Below are 17,410 nucleotides of genomic sequence, written 5' to 3'. Positions count from 1 at the left end.
GAAATGTATAAAGATTGGTGAACTAACACTCGGTGCAGTGGAATGCCATCTTCCCTAGCACAAGAAATGTTATTAAAAAAAACTAGTTTGTAAGAAATGCTTCATTGCGGACTCCAGCCTCTAAGTGCGGACCGGGTATCGAATCCATAGGGCCTCATTACGAGTTTGGAGTTAGCGATACCCTTAATAAGGGCAGGTTGCCCCAAACCTGGGTCTGGGTTCCCTGAATGGGGAAATACCAGGCCATTCCGACCATGAAGGGCCCGGTATTTCCCCATTCAGGGAACCCGGACCTGGTCAATCCCCATTTCCATTTGCGCACCCATAGGACTCAATGGGAATGGGGAGCATGCTAAAAACAGGCCCGTTAATGACGGGCCCGTTGTTAGCATGCTGGGTCCCTCGCAGCACCCGCTAAGGAAATCTGGTAAAACCATGCGTCCTGAGCGGGTCCAGCGAGCGGACCTCGTAATGGGGCGGTAAGGGGTTAATGGCTCTGGCACCTTTACTGGCACCATTAACCCATACCACCCTCCACGTAATGAGGCCCATAGTCTAGTTTCCCAAATGAGCAAATTGCCGCTTAGATATCTTCGCAGCACAACAATCATGTGTGAAGTCCATAACCACACGTGTGGGCACCAGGCTGCAATGAGATGCGCGAGATATTTCTCTCATGCCCTTTTGGTTCGTATCAATATGAAAAGGCCTATTTGATCATTCGGCTCTAGTACACAAGGGGGGCTAGAATTTACATTCTTTGAGGTTTCAATGGAGTGGTCGAAGATGGCGGGAGCGGTGCACATTTATTTAAAAAAAAAATCGATTTTACTGTTCGTATACTTTTATTTTAAAAAGAAACCATTCTGGAATGGTTTCGTTTTTTTAAAAAAAGTGTAGGAAGCAGTTGAAACTTGCACTTCAGTGCACTGCACTCCCCGTTGCCTTAGACAGCAGGTGCATTTGGGGGTTTGTGTTGTGCGTGGTAGGGGGCGTGGCAATGAGGTTTGTGGGGAACTGTGGCAGGCCAGCGGGGATCATAGTTCCACTACTTCTTTTTGTACACTTCCATCAATGTCTGCACTTCTCTGTGTCCCAGCATTCTGTACCCATACTCGGATCACTTCACACGTCGAAGAATAATGCACCCGTGGTGCCAAAACATGCTGGCGCCAATCAGTCTCTGGGCTCTGTTTGCTGCAGCCATCAGGGCGCGCTGACAAAGGGATCTGCGGCTTCTCTAAAATGGTTGTTTTCCAGGATAGGGGAAGAGTGCCAATGAATGGGAGAAAGGATGTAAGATGCAGAAGGAGCGAGAAAGCATGAAGGACTCCTCCCCTCATTATGTATGCTCGCAAGCTGCTATGATGGAATCTAATAGTTCTGAAGACCTGTCAATCAACCATGATTTTACTGACTCAATGTTTGGAATATATAGCCATCTCTTTGGAACTTGTATGAGCCAGGCTTCAGATTTGAAGAGAGCATGTATATAAGCAGCAGGCTGGTTCATTTACTGTGGGTCTACTTTACGCAGCAAGCTGCAGTTTCACTGGCCCCTCTTGTGCCACTCATGAAAGTTAGCTCAACCGCTGGCCACGGCTCTATTGCTGCTCCCAAGTCTCAAGGTTTAGCGCCACTTATAAATCAAAACTACTGCATTAGAGTACAGCTAGGGAGAAATGGCAAATGAGGAAGGACAGAAAGCTTTTGGCGTTTGCTTATTTGTCCACCCATTGACTGCCCATGGCCATGCCAATCCCTATGGCCATTCCCACCCACTTCCTGTCCTCCCTGGCCTAAACACATCCTCCTGGGTTACTAGTGTAGAGGAGGAGCCAAAGGCCTCTCCCGGAAGACCCGCCCTTAAATTTCCTATCTGTTGGCTACCGGAAATAATGACAAAGGCGACACCTGTAATGATGCCTATAACACAAGCAGCCTTCAAAGCAAAGTATCCATTAAGGAGACCATTCTTTATATATCCGCAAAGAGCTGACAGTCTCTTGGGAAGAATCCCCGAAGAGCGCATGAAGACGGATGAAAGAAGAGACTGGTGATGTCACATGAAGAAAGTGACACACCTCAGAGGAGATGACAAGAAAGAAGATGAATGGACCATATAGAATCTGATGACGAAATGAAGAATCGAGTGACCCTTTAGGTGCGGAATGAAGAGGCAGGGAGGACGGAGCCTGTAGGCGTTGTCCTCCCAGAGTACACGTGACAGTGCGTTTCGTGCAGTGAGCAGGTAAATGTGTGCGGAATGGCTCACATATTTTCAGAGGTTGATCTCCCATCATTCATTTTCATTTTCAAAAAAATCAAGTAAGCCTACGCGAGTGCCCACTCCATGCGCAGCAGGTTGAATTCCTCACACATACTATCAAGTAAAGTTGCACTCAAGATTAAAAACATGGACAGCCTTCATCATTCCCCGGATGCTATTTGGACTGTTCTCATTTTCAGGTGATAATGACTAAACCTTGCAAGCAATCCAGAAAGTCAAGTACTTTCAAGATGACATTCGCATCCATGGAACATCCAAGGAGAAAAAGGATACAGTTTTGAACAACGTGCTAAAGAGACTGAAAGAGACAGGATATCATTTAAAAAAGAAACATTAAACTTCTTGGGGTACTTACTCCATTTCAGCAAATGAAATCCAACTCAAAGAGAGCCTAGTGCATGACATAGAAGAGTCACTTGAACCAGCTAATAAAGAACAATTGAAGTCATTCATGGACATGGAGGAGTATTATGGTTTGACGAATCCATGGATGCTGTCCCTTCTCCCCAAGGGGGAGTCACTCCCTTTGGGACTAGGGAGGTGAGCACACTTTGCTTAGCACCCCCTAGGGGACAGGGTCTCACTGTAAAGCTATTACCATACCTCCCTTTAAATCAGAGTCCCAAAACTCTGTTGGCTATGTTGGGGCTGGGCAGTACCACAGCATACAATACCCTTTAAAGGTGACTGGCTTGGTTTCTGACCCATTTCTGTTAACACCCATTCCTGAAGAAAAGGACCACAACCATGACCAAGCCAGAAGGGGGAGAGAGCCAGCTTGAGGGTGAATCACAGAAGCCTGTGCTGGAGTGAAGAGGAAGGGACATCTCCCTTCCAGGATGAGCCTGGAGGCACGTCACACAGTGAACGTGCTGGGTGGAGGAAACCCAGAGGCCATGGAACTCTGCTGAGTCCAGGAAGGTGCAGAGGCCGCAAAGCTTGGCGCTGCTCAATCAAGGGAGAAGCTTGTTGCTGCCGCAGCGGCATACCGGCGTCCCAACTTCCTGACACCAAAGACATGTCATTTGCAGGTAGGAGGGACTGAATGACGAGACCCATCCACGCAGACGGAGTAACTGTTCCACAATGAACCGAGAAGCTCCCCCCCTTACCGGGCGAGTAGTGCCTCAGGTGAACAGATACACGACAGACCAAAGGAAGCCGGTGGAGGGCGGTGAGGCACTGAGACAGACCATGTTGGACTGAATCTGAGAATACACCACGAGAGGGTGAAGGCAACTAAATAAGCAGACATCCATAGAGGTCATGCAAACCACATGTGGCTGAACTTGTGAATACCGCATAAGGGGTGAAAGCAGCCAATTAAGGCAATGGCTAGTGAGGCCAGAGAGCCCACAAGGGGCTGAGCCTGAGAATACCCACGAGGGGGTAAAAGGCATACATGCAACAGAGACTGAAAATAGAATTAGAAAGATCAGGACTCATCGATACTATTGTTGCAAAGAACGAACACGTGCAGAAAACCCACCTCCCATGTAGAGACACATTTCTTGAATTCAAAAAAACAATTGCATGGCGGCCCCAAGCAAAATTCTCTAACAGAAGAGGAGAGACTTAAATAAAGCAGTTTTTGAACTGTAACAACATGCAGGGGCATGTGTGTGAGATCGAGAACCAAAGACACAATTGGATGGGGTCCAAGAACCAGCCATCAGAAGCCAAGTATAGTGAGAGTAAACTTACTTAGGCAAAGCATATATATTGCTTAGTTAATTAGTGGTAGAGATAAAGTACAGGATAAAACAGGTTTGGAAAGCAGACGGGATTTTTGTGAGACATCCTGACGAGCACCGTTTTATTTTCTTTGAAGTTAGGAAAACCCATCATCGTAGCTATAGGGGTATATGAGTCCTTTTTTCCCTTTAATAAACTTGTTGAACCATGTCTTCTTGTCCGCCTCCTATGTCTAATTTACCACAGTGGATTCTTGACAAACCCAGAATACCCAAGGAAACTGTTCAGAAAAGGAGAATCAAAGGAAGGGTCAGATCAGTGCAAAGAGGCACTGCACAGAATAAAAAGGGACATTGCCAATGCACCATACCTGAAGTCTTTCAACATGAGTCATGACAGCACAATTGTGATAGATGCCATTGCTTATGGGGCCAGAGCATCGCTAATGCAAACTAGAAAAGAAGGAACGCACACCATTGCATTTACGTCTAAAGCATTGACCGAGACGAACTGCATTGCTCAGTTATTGAAAGAGAAATGTTGGCATGCACTTGGGCACTTGGTAGTCAATCATTTCAGAAGATATGTGTTGGAAAGAACGTTTGGACACTGGAGTGAGGAATACCGAGAAGCCAGACAGCCATATTAGCAAGGCTGGCAACGTAGATGCAAGAGTAGAGTTTCAAAATGGAACACACACGGGGGTGGCAGAGCCATCAAGCCTGCGGCTTCGCGAGGCTACCTGTAAAGAAAGACGCCAAAGAGACACAGCTGGATGAAGAGAATACATAGTGGCAATGATAACTGACAGAGGAGCTCATCCAGGCATGTCATTACCTTAGAAGAATGGTGCAAGGACTTACAGGCAGACACATTAAGTGATCGAATATATGGAAAATGGGCACCCAAGAGCAAAATCACTGCCGCAGGTGATGCAGATGCACTGGAGAGTGTCTGCATGCATACACATCCACAATGGAATTGTAATGAGCGGGGTAGTGATGATGAACCCAAACAGGCCAAAAGCAAGAATGATGTATCTGGGGTATGAAAGACACATCCTTCAAATCGCAGGGTAAGGGAACGATATCCGTGGCCTTTAATGGGTTCCATGTGTTAATATCCCTGAAAAAATATCGCGATACAAAAATATTGCGATATATTTGCGGCGATATTGATCCATGGAGCCTGCGGGGGACCCCACCGCAACCTCCGCATTTTTTAAAAAGTGCGGGGGCCATCCCCACAACCCCCGCTCCCATGAATGATCCCCCCCAAAAAATATCGCCTATGGCGAGACAAACGCCCATATGTACGGTGATATCTTGGTGGAGATTTTTTGTAGGGATACCCTTTAATGGACTAGTGGGTAACTGGACAGTATGCACAGATGGTGGCAAAGGTTGATGACCAGGCCCACTCCCCTCATGAATGTAAATTGGCAAACTGAACCATGCACTCAAGTTGGAATCGATTTCATAGTAATAATGGGCCGCATACAGGAGGATCAGACATATGTGCCAGTTTTGGTACACCACACACAGAAATGGATTTAGTTGAAATTTATGATTAAGATCATGATAACGTTTTTTGGATGAGGTGTTCATAACAGAAGATAACCCTTTATACTTAGTAACAGACAATGGTGTCCAGGTGGACAGGCAGCAGGGTAGGGCAATTGCAAAAGCACAAACAAAAGGCAAATGCTGCTAGCTGGGGTTGATAGCACACATGGTTAAGTTATCTGAAAACTTATTGGATCAACTAGTAATTTGAACAGAGCTATTAGTCAAATCACTTATTTTGGTGCAAGAAAAAACACACAGACCAATGAGAGATGTTTTAACAAGTTGTTGTTTTACTGATAATGTATACCATAAAAACAAACAAAAAAGTAAAGAGAACAATAATACATAAAAAATCAGAAGGAGAGAAATAATGAGTAAAGAAATCAACGCTTACATTTAAGTGACTGACATATCATGTATCAAATTGTACATATGCGTCTCCAATGAAAGCAAAAAAAGAAAGGAAAAACATCCTAAGGTTATCGAATAGTAGAAAGAGAACACATGTAGTGGTGAGTTCTCAAGATGTGTAAAGGCCCCAGAGTTAAAGGGAATGAAAAGAAGGCGTTTAAAAGAGGAGAAAAGAGGAAAATCAAGAGTGAAGCAAAAACACAGGATTTGTGTTGTTGTTCCTTTGCAACTATTTACATACACGTTCGCTCATTTGTAAAGGGAATCAATAAACATTCATTTTGTTTAAGCGAAATGTGTATAAATGATGTGCCATTTGCAAAGATATAATTGAATCTAAAATGTATAACCTAGGACTCTAGCTACTGTCTTTGGTGACACAAATTTTGTCTTGTATCGAATGCAAATAGCAGTCATTTTTCTTACAGACATAGGGCAGCACATTAATATGTGGAATATTCTAATCTTGTGCGTAATACAACAAAGCATTTCCCAAATAAATTGTGTTTTATTACTGTTTACTCATTTTCTTTGGAGAGTTATTGCCATGAGGGGTCTGCCAAAGACATGAGGTGTTGCCTCGAAATAAATGGCAACAAGCCCAAAAAAGCCACCCTCTAAAATCCCCTGGGGAATGAGTGGATGAAAGAATGAATAGGTATATTAAAGCAAGACCACAAGTAGCATCTCACAGCTGATTGCACTGAAAAGACATCTCTCAAAGGACCTCTCCCAGGGACGTCATTTCACCAAAATGCCATGGGTAGTGGAAGTGACATCACACGACCCTTGACCTCTGATATCACAGGAAGGGATGTCATTTGACCAGATGGAACACAACGTTTCACCCCATGACAAAACAGGAAGCGGCATCATCATAACATTGTTGCTAAGCACACTACGAAAAATATGGTTACAATATTACTGTGATGTGATATACATTTCATGCAAGAATGGATCGCCATATGTATCGTTAATATCAATGTATATAGGCCCATATTACCAAATCACTGTGAATGCAAGCAGACATGCAAGGCCAAACGATAATGATCTGTTATTATATTGCACTTACGCTTAATCGCTTCATATAGAACAAATATACATACAATATCACCCAACCTGTGTCGGTGCTCATTTATCAACCTCAGCAGGGTGAAAGGCTGAGTTGACCTTGCTGGGAGTTGAACCTGCAACATGCAGATCACACACACATTGCAGCAGCCAGCGCTCAACTCATTGAGCTATCTTACCGATTATAGACATCAGAAAACCAGCCACTCCAGAAATAAAGAGCCACATGTTGCTGGCCACAGCCCATGAGCCTCAATGTAGAAAGAAAGGAAACATTTCTTTTGCATTTCCTTTAGGGGTAGCAAGGGAGACCCCAGGGGTCGCAGTGGCGACCCCTGACGACCCCTAAATGACGTCTATGAGCTCTCTCAAAAGTGTGACAGGGGTGCCCCCCCTTCTTCATGACGCAGAAAAAGCAAGTCAACAATCAAATGCCCCCTGCCTGGATTGACACCAGAAACCAGACACAAGAAACCAATGGAAAAGAAACCAGATCTAACCAATAAATAAATACAACCCGCTGTGGCAGAATCATGTATTGGAATTTTAAAAAGGACATCCTGCTACAGGAGACCCACATTTTACGCAGTAACCCTTTAACTTTGTTATCTATTGAATATTGCCATTCATGATTTGATGGGGTCCAGAATCTGAATTAAGACAATTCAGGAAGCACATCCATGTTTATTTGCATTCTGTGGTAAGAAAGTGTGAGAACAAACTGACTTCATGTTAAAAAGTAACCACAGACAAGAAAATAAGCCGAATACCGAAAATAAATAACCCACTGCTTGTGATGAGGTCAACCTCAATTTGCACCAGTAGTGGAGCGTTGCGAGGGGCATCGCCATAACTTTAACTATTTCTGGTCAGTTTGGTGAAAAGGTTTCTGGAACTGTTGACCGAATAAGATATGCCTGGGCTATGCCAGGCAAAAGGCCACAAACTGTAGAAGGGAGAGCGTATTTCCTTCTTTATACTATGGTCATATAATGCAAAAAACACTATGAACTCACCCCGTCTAGACAAAGAAAAAAGACAGGTAGAGCATGAGCAGACATCAGTACAGTTTTAAAAAGGGTGGTGAGGGAAGCATCTTCACAGCCTGTTGATTCTAGTGTTTTGGGTCAAGAACTTAAAATCTTCATTAATGATGTGGTCCAAACCTAGACGGTGGGATTGAGAGAATATTTTAATTTTTTTTTTTTTTTTTTTTTTATATAAAATGTTTCGTTTGACTTATCAAACTTTTCATTTGTATTTCTGCTTCTACTCTTCTTACCACAAGTTTTTATTCTGATTTTTCTTTTACGGTTCTTTGTTGATTTCAATCCAAAATTTGATCACTGTAATGATCAGCGATTGTTTGTTTCCTTGGAGCAACATTGCCCATCGCTCTTCGGTTGACATTCGGTGGTTTGATATTTTAAAGAAATCTCTGAATAGGTCACGTTTGTTTGTTAGCCTTGGGCACACCATGATTAGGTGAAATAATGTTTCTGGTTCTGTAGGGTCTTTACAGTAACGACAGACTGCTGACGTACTATGTGTTCGATCTATTAATGACAGATATTCACGCGTAGGTAGGATGTTCAAACGAAATTGCAAAAATAAGTCACGGATTTTCGTACAAGGGAATTGAAGTAAATACGCAGGCAACACGTTTATAGCTCTTGCTTCCATGTCAGCGTTCAGATGTCTTTTAAATTTTTTCTGGTCTTCTATTGTTCTTATCCAGTCGTTTTTCTGAATTTTTCGTTTAGCATATTGAGGTCTGTTTCTCAAGATTTCCTCCGTGATTTCCTCTTGTTCCATTTTTATTTTGATTTCGCTTGTCCACTTTGTTAACGCTGTGACGTGGAATGCCTGTTTTTTGTCTTTTAAGATTTCCAATGCTGGGATTTTTTCCTCCAAGAAAATTTTTCTATATAGGTCCATTTGTTTCCACAGTACAATGGATTGAATAGATTGGAGGGCAAGTTCATAACGAATTCTAGATATTGGAAAGGCTTTTGGCAGAGCAAGGGTTTCTATTTTAATTCAAAGTTTCCCCACCAAGGATGCTGTGCCTCATCTACTATTGTCAGGGTGACAAGACATTCCTACAGCTGTGAAGTCAGATGTACTTAGCAACATAATTATCACATGTACGCTTCTTCATTATGCAAACCTACAATGTTAATTTAGGGCAGTGGTATGCAACTTGCATCTCTCCAGATGTTTTAGACGATGAATAGGGTTTCCTGTTTTAGAGGTTTATTTTGTTCACTTCTGGGGGTGTGTTTCCAGTGTTTTCAGAAAGTACCGAAATCTGTGCTTATCAGTGTTTTCCCGTTTGCCCCCTTCCAAAAATCGTGGATAACTATTTTTTCCAGTGTAAACACACACATTTTTTTTATTGTTTCATTGCGTGCATAACCAGGGTAATATCTCTTGGAGACAGGTGTATGAACACTTTCCGGAGAATAAAGTTCAATGTGTTAATCCACTAATATCTGACATGTCTACAAGTCAAAATTATTGGGTAAATCATGCAATACTTTGCCCATTCTTAACCTTTCTTTTCTTCCCATGAAGACGTTGGGCCTCTTTATGAGCATGCCGGTCTGGAAGGAATGTCAATAAAACGGCTGGTAATACCAGCTTGTCATTTTTTCCAGACCGGCATACTCCGAGTCTGCCGGTATGGGCAGTGAACCACCAGCAGCCCCCGTCCTGCCAGTAGTTTAGGCCTCTACCGGCGGAGAATTCTCTGAATCACTGGCACCGTTGACAGTGGTGTCGGTGATTCAGGGGTTCACATTCCATGGAGTCCTGTTGGACTCCATAGAATGGGAACTTACCTCCGTTTCCGCACTCGTAATACCTGGTAACACTGGGATATTAAGTGCCTGCAACAGTAAGAGGAGTTTGCCGGTAACCCGTTGGTAGTACCGCCCGGTTTCCGGAAAACTGCTAATGAGGGCCTTTTTTATTTGTGAAAATGTCCTTTCCAAATAGGTCACTGGACACGGGCAAGGCCAAAATATACAACACAGAGCTATACATTTCACTTTCATCAATGGGCGAGGAAGAGTAGTTATCGGCACCATACAAAGGCATTCTTTGCCACTAAGCTAGTATCAACACATCAATTTCAGTTTAATGGTTTTTGTTAAGTCATTACATTGAAATTTGATTCTCAGGAAAATGAACACCCCGTCCCCATCAAAGGACGGAGAACGTAACGACTCAGAGGAATGAGCACGGGGGCGACCCTGGTGTGCCCTGGTCGGATGGACGCAGACTCAGAGGATTCACTACTATCAACGTCCCTACGACCTGCAAGTAGGTGGGGTTCGCAGAGGGGTCACAGCCGCGGGGCATCTTAGGGGGCTCAAGGAGATGAGCTTCTTATGTAGATTGCCTGGCCGAGGTGGGCAGGCTGGTGGTTCGGCCAAAAGCCAGCGATGGCAGAACTACTTGGCTGGACGCCGGGGCAGAGGGTGGGGGGGAACACGGGAGTTGGGGAAGTTCAGTTACCGTTTGGGGAAGGGGGGCAGTTGGAGTTTTGTCTTAGGCCCACCCGGGGGGAGGGGGCGGGGGGAGAAGGGGAACACAGAGTTGAAATAACGGAGCATGCGGGGAAGAGCGCTGGGAAGAAGTTGACCGAGAGAGAGGAACATAGAGACCATGGCTGACAGGCTGCCCGCCCTGGGGGTGGGCTCACTTAATGTTCGTGGCTTAAATACCCCCACCAAGAGGTCCCTGGTCTGTAGGGAATTTAGAAGGGCACAGCTGGATTTTCTCTTCGTGCAAGAGACTCACTGGCCACGGGGGAAGGAGCCAAAACTGCGGGGAGGGGGAATTGGCGAGGTTCATAGTGCATCCCACAAGTGCAAAAAGAGAGGGGTTGCCATCCTAGTAGCGAAGCATGTGGGCTTCGAGAATGAAGCCACGCTGAAAGACCCAGGGGGCCGTTACCTGCTGATGCGGGGGTCCCTGCAGGGGGCCCCACTGACCCTAGCTGCTATCTATGCCCCAAACGAAGGCCAAGCCCAATTCTGGGAGGAGGTGGGGGACAAACTTAAGTACTTCATCCATGGCACGGTGGTTGTGGGGGGGACTTCAACATGGTTCTGGACCCCGTCCTGGACAGGAAACGTGCAAGTCCGCAGTCCTCTAGGGCAGCGGACGAGATCATGGCGCGCACTTTCCAAAAAGTCAACCTAGAACTGGGTCTGTTGGACACGATCATCCTGGTGGACGAGACCCTACACCCATTTACCTCAGGCCACAGGGTCGACCCCGTCCCCTGGTCTGACCACGACTTGGTCCGAGTCACTATAGCAAGGGGAGGTCTATACGAACGCAGAGGGAGATGGAAGTGCAACGACTCCCTGTTAAAGGACGAAGTCCTAGCCCAGGAGGTCCTCGAGGCCATCACGGAATTCTTTGAACTCAATGACAACGGGGAGGTGGGTTCACGCCTTTAAGGCGACCTTACGGGGAATCTTGATCAAAATGGGAGCCCAGAAAAAAAGGGAAAGGGAGGCCCAGGAAAGGTATCTCAGGGAGAAAATCGCCCCACTCCAACCTGGGGGTCTTCCCACGGTTCCCCTAGACCGCGATCAGGTGACCGCACTGGACGACTATAGACTCCAATTGAAGGATCTCCTTCTCCACAAGACGGAGAGGAGTCTTCAACTGGTCAAACAGAAGTACTACGAAAAAGGGGACAGGGCGGATAGGATTCGGGTTTGGAAACTGAGGGAGGTGCAGAGAAGCCGATTAGTGAAAGCGGTTAAGAACGAGGCGGGAAAGGTAGGCTATGACACACCCCACATTGGCGAGGCCTTCCGCCGATATTATGAGAAACTATATTCGTCTGAATATAATGGGGAGGAGGCGGAGTTGGTGGGGTTCCTGAATTGAATTCAATCCAGATCCCAGCCCTGACCAGGGAGATGGCGGAGGGGTTGGAGGGCCCTGTGACCGAGGACGAGGTGGAGCGCGCGATTAGAGGGATGAAGGCGGGCACTTCCCCGCGAGGACGGTTACTCGGTTTACTTTTACAAAAGGTTCCGCTCGACCCTTTCCCCCCACTTGGTAAAAGTGTTCAACGCGGTGCTGGGGGGGTGGGGTCCCTCCCGGACTCCATGATGAAGGCAATTATTGTGGTGCTTCCCAAGGACGGCAGGGACCCCAGGGAATCCTCCTCCTACCGACCCTGTTGAATGTTGATGTAAAGATTCTGGCCAAGGTGCTTGGGGGGCGGTTGGAGGGGGTCTTGCCGAAGCTGGTCCACGGCGACCAGGTGGGGTTCATTGGGGGGAGACAGGGCTCAGACAACATCCGGAAGACTATAGATCTGTTGCACTATGACCAGAGGTCGGATTTGGACACGAGCGTCCTGTCCCTAGATTCGGAAAAGGCGTTCGACAGGGTGGAGTGGAGATTCATGGAACTTACCCTCCAGAAAATGGGCTTTGGACCACACATCAGGGATTGGGTGGCGGCTTTATACAGGGCCCCTAAGGCCAGGGTCCAAGTGAATGGCGGGTTGTCGGAGTCCTTCCCCCTTTCGCGGGGGACAAGGCAGGGATGCCCACTCTCCCCTTTAATCTATGTCCTCTCCATGGAACCCCTGGCCATAGCAGTCAGAGCTCACTCAGAGATTAAGGGGATTAAGAGGGGGGAGGTGGAATTTAAGCTTTCCCTGTTCGCAGATGATATCCTGGTTTATTTGGTAGACCCGAGATCCTCGCTCCCCCCGCTCCTCTCCCTGATGACTGCCTTTGGGCGTTTCTCTGGTCTCAAGATCAATGCGTCCAAATCAGTCCTGCTCCCCATGAGAACCCGGGACCCGGGCTTGGACCCTCTTGCCAGCCTGGAAGGAATAACGGTGGGGAAGGCCTCCATTCGATACCTGGGAGTCCTCCTCACCCGGGACTTATCCAATCTTGCCCCTGCCAACTACGACCCCGTTGTATCAGGAGTTACTGCAGATTTAAGGAGGTGGAGGTCAATGATCCTGTCCTGGTACGGCCGCATGACGGCTGTGAAGATGAACATTCTCCCGCGACTACTATATCTTTTCACCGCCCTCCCAACTGTAGTCCCCGACCGGACCTTCAGGGTCCTCCAGAATGCGGTGCGGGAGTTCATATGGCAGGGCAAGACCCCGAGGACCGCAAATAGGGTCTTGACCTTACCGAGGGAGGAGGGAGGGTTTGGGTTGCCAGACTTTCAACTTTATTTCCGGGCCGCCCAGCTGCGCGTCCTCCTAGAACACATGAAAGAGGGGATGGGCACTTACTGGTCATATCTGGAGGACATGGACGCTCACCCACTAAAGATTCGAGACCTCCTGTGGGCCCCTAGCAAGTTCATCCCGAACAGACTCAAATCTCACCCAACCCTGGAAGTCCTCTGGACAATCTGGAGGGAAAGCCCCCAGACGGCACACCTAACATCGTGGCCGTCACCGATGTCATCGCTCTGGGGTCACCCCCTCAAACTGGGAAGCAGGGGGTTCCGCAACGCCCAGTCGTGGTCCGACTTGGGAATGGAGTGGGCGGGGCAAATGTTTAGGGAGGGGGAATCCCGACCATATGAGGAACTGAGAGACGCCCTCGGCTAGGGGTCCCTCTCCATATTTGAATACATCCGCCTGAAGGGAATCCTATGTGACCAGGCCTGGGGCCAGAACCTGAAAAGACAGCTGACCCCCTTCGAGAAACTCCTGGACTCGGCAACCTCCAGGAAGGGTGCGGTATCAGGGATATATAGGCTACTGAACATGGTTAAATTAGGGGAGAGAAGGGGGTTCCGCACTTTCTGGAATGACTTAGCGGGGGATGAAATCTCGGAGGACGCCTGGTCGAGAATATTTAAAATAGCCTTCCATGGGAACTTATTCACGGCGGACATGGAACACAACTTCAAGATCCTACAGGGGTGGCATAGAGAACCTGTGAAGTTGGCTAAAATGTACACGGGAGTGTCCCCCGCATGCCCAAGGGGATGTGACCAGGTCGGTACGAGAGGGCACATGTGGGGCACTGCCCAAAAGCTCAGGCATACTGGGAGAAGGTGAGGGGCTGGATCGCCGAAGTTTCTGAAGAGCTTCTCCCCCAGAACCCCATGACCATGCTGCTGGGCCTCCCTCCGGAGGACACGGACATACCCCGATACCCTAGAATGTGGGAAACAATGTTGAGGGCGGGAAGGGTTGCACTGGCCCAGAAATGGAAGAGCCCGGAGACCCCTTCGAAGGAGGACTGGTTAAAAAAGGTAAAAAACATGTTCCTGATGGATAAATTGATGGCAATGATGAACAATGACTTGGGCTCTTTCCAAGCAAACTGGTACGGGGTACAGCAGACATGGGGTTGGGATGTGCATTAATCCTCAGGGGGAACAAGGAGTGGACAGGGCCCACAGCCCAGGGGACGATGGTAGTTAATCAGCCATTCATGTAGTCAACGCTCTCGCTCTTTCTTGAGCTCCAGAATTTCGGAGCTTTCATAGCGGCTCCCCAGCAAAATGTTTCTATGGGGACTACGTTTTTTTGGGGGGGTGGGTGCGTTTAGGGAGGGTGAGGGGGGGGATCTTTGGGCCAGTTACTTGCACAATTTGTGAAAATGTCTTGCGCCTTTTTGTTATATTATGAAAATGCCAATAAAACAAAGTTTAAAAAAAAAAAAGAAATTTGATTCTGTCAGACTAATGCAACCATCGCTCAAAGACATTCATCAATCACTGACTGATTTTGGCCTGTTTTCACACTTTTATTGTTATGCATAAAGATGGCAGGCTTTGAGAACTCATAATTATTTTCGACAATGTACAGTGAGAAATTAATTGCCAAGGATCACACACTTTAGCCCCTTAAAGAGCAACACAACAAACCAATTCCACACCAACGGAGCTGGTTAGAAACATTAAAATAAAGGGAAACTACTACTCACAACATGCAGTGGGCAGGTGGCTTAGCAGATAGGACTGGATAATAATGCCAATGACATCATCAGGCCAGTTGGCAACTCTGGTTCCCAGAAATATAAACTGCTATATAGCCACCCCTCATAGCATGGGGATGGACTGGGGTCAAACGCTGTGTGGGTCCCTCACTGGGTAACTCCTCCAATCTAGCTTCAGGGAGTTCAAGCAAATGCTCAAAATAATGTCACATGGTAAAGGCGGTGTCTTTTTAAACAGGCCTTTGCAAAGGATAGACATCGCTCAAGGATGTTAAATAATCACAGACCTGTTTCTTATCAGGGCGAGACGTATTTTGAAATGTGGATCAATATGCATGCCACCCCCATGAAATCAACAATATCCATGGGCATTAAGTCCTCAAAAACCCACACCATTCCCCAAAATCCCAAACTACACCCCACCTCATAAGTATTGTAATTTGACGACCCGGGTATGACACGATGTATGACTATATAAGCATTCCCCCCACCTCTGCATCACCATTACTCACTTCGAACGCAAATCCTTACATTCCCATCTGCTCCCAAAAATGTCCGCCATACCAGCATATCCTAACCACCCCACCCTCACCACCACACCGACATCACAAGGTAGGGTGATTTGCATCACCCACCCAAAAACCCCACATAGACATCTGCCCCCCACTCTGTGTCATGTCTCTGCGTTCCCCGGAAACCCCTTCCTTATACCCAGCATCAAGCCCTTGCATTTCCAGCACTGACCCCTCTGTCGCTCAAGTATCCAGGCCAGCTGAAGAAGGTTGGGGCCCCCACGTAAAGTGAAAACAGTCTGAGACACCCGTATGGTGCATACATTACAATGGTGACAAAGATAAGTTTAATAGCCGCAAGGGGTGGTAATGGAAAAAATGTGAAGGGGGATCCCTCAAGGCCAGGGTTGGGGCGGAGTTTGGAGGAGGTGCAGAGGTCCGAGGAGGCGGAATTCAGAGGGGTGGAGCCAGCAGTTGAACTCCCACCAAAGGATGCTCAAAATAATAGTTTAAAAATGGCACAATTTCTTTCATGGCTTGAAAAGTACACAAACCATAGTAAGATCGTTTATATACTTTTCAAGCCATCTTCTCAAGACTGCAAATACCAGAATTCATTTGGGAACGGCTGTACAGAGGAGCGTGGTTTAACTGATGGGCCCATAGATCAGTGCGCATCCTCTAGTACTTGTAAGACAAGATAGCTGCACCATGTGAGGACTGGGGGTGCAGGATTCACTTACTCCAACATGACTCAATAATGAGGACACAGTAGGTTGGCAAAGGGAAGTCTGTTTAATGACCAGTACATCAAACAGAGAAATAAATGGAAATCAGCAGTATTGCGATCACCTGTCTCGCTCCGACTTCCTCGAACTTCAGTTGAACAACAATTCTTATAGGCAATATTCGCCATCATTGACGTCTAACTCTACAAAAACTCGACATCTAATATAATTGGTTAGGAAAGGTAACTTAAGTGTAGGTGCTATATCTGTTTTTGCTATTAGAGCATGTGGATTGGAGAATTCTTATCGGGTGGGCGTTTATGCCCATCCCACTACATCACACATGATTGACGTCACTACAAGTACGACGTCCTATTGGTTCTATTATCTATAGGACTCCAGATAACTCGGTCCATTGTGATTGGGTAGGTTACACCCCTAAACATAAATCCCCATTTTAATTAGCAGCATGCAGCATGGACACTCATGTGCCTGGTGTCCCAAGTTTCACCATACTTTAATTCTGTTTCGGCCTCGCCACCAGCATGGGCCCCCCTTATCTTGACCTTCATGGGGCAGGCTGGTATGCTCTGAAGTTGGAGTCTTGTTAGCTGACACTCTCCTCCCTTTCTCTTGTTGACCTCGATTTCCTAGGCATGAGCCGCTCTAATCTAGCTGGGTTCTGAAACTGTAAGGCCCCTGGCAACCTGGGTACATTTCTGCTTTTACAAAATGGAGTCGCACTTGTATAATGTGCCTTATTGAGGTAGATATATGGTTGGCGCTTGCCGCTCTAATCTTCTACTAAGCATTGCAAGTAGCATCGATATCTCTAGCTTCTTGCATTCCAAGCCTATTTACACACGTTTAACTGGTTGGTTGCTACCATTTTGTCTCGTAGCATCGTTTCCTCACACTTTAACATCGTTTCTTTCCTGCGTCCATTACATATATTTTCCCAACTGCTCTCACTGGTGTACTATCTTCGATAGCCATTTTTGTTTGTTCGCGAGTCTGTTCAGGCTCTTATGTCATTTTCACTGGTCTTCCAATAAGGCTCTTTGGGTCTCTTCATGGACCATCTGTAGGGACTCTTCATTTCGTCTCCGCGGCTGGTACGGCTGTCTGATAGGGTACTGTGCTGCCCAGGGTTGTCTGGTTATGGGCGCTT

The sequence above is a fragment of the Ambystoma mexicanum genome, chromosome 1p (genome assembly GCF_040938575.1).
Source record: "Ambystoma mexicanum isolate Mex_15411 chromosome 1p, UKY_AmexF1_1, whole genome shotgun sequence".
Lineage (NCBI taxonomy): Eukaryota > Metazoa > Chordata > Amphibia > Caudata > Ambystomatidae > Ambystoma > Ambystoma mexicanum.
Note: the sequence above shows the minus strand (reverse complement) of the source record.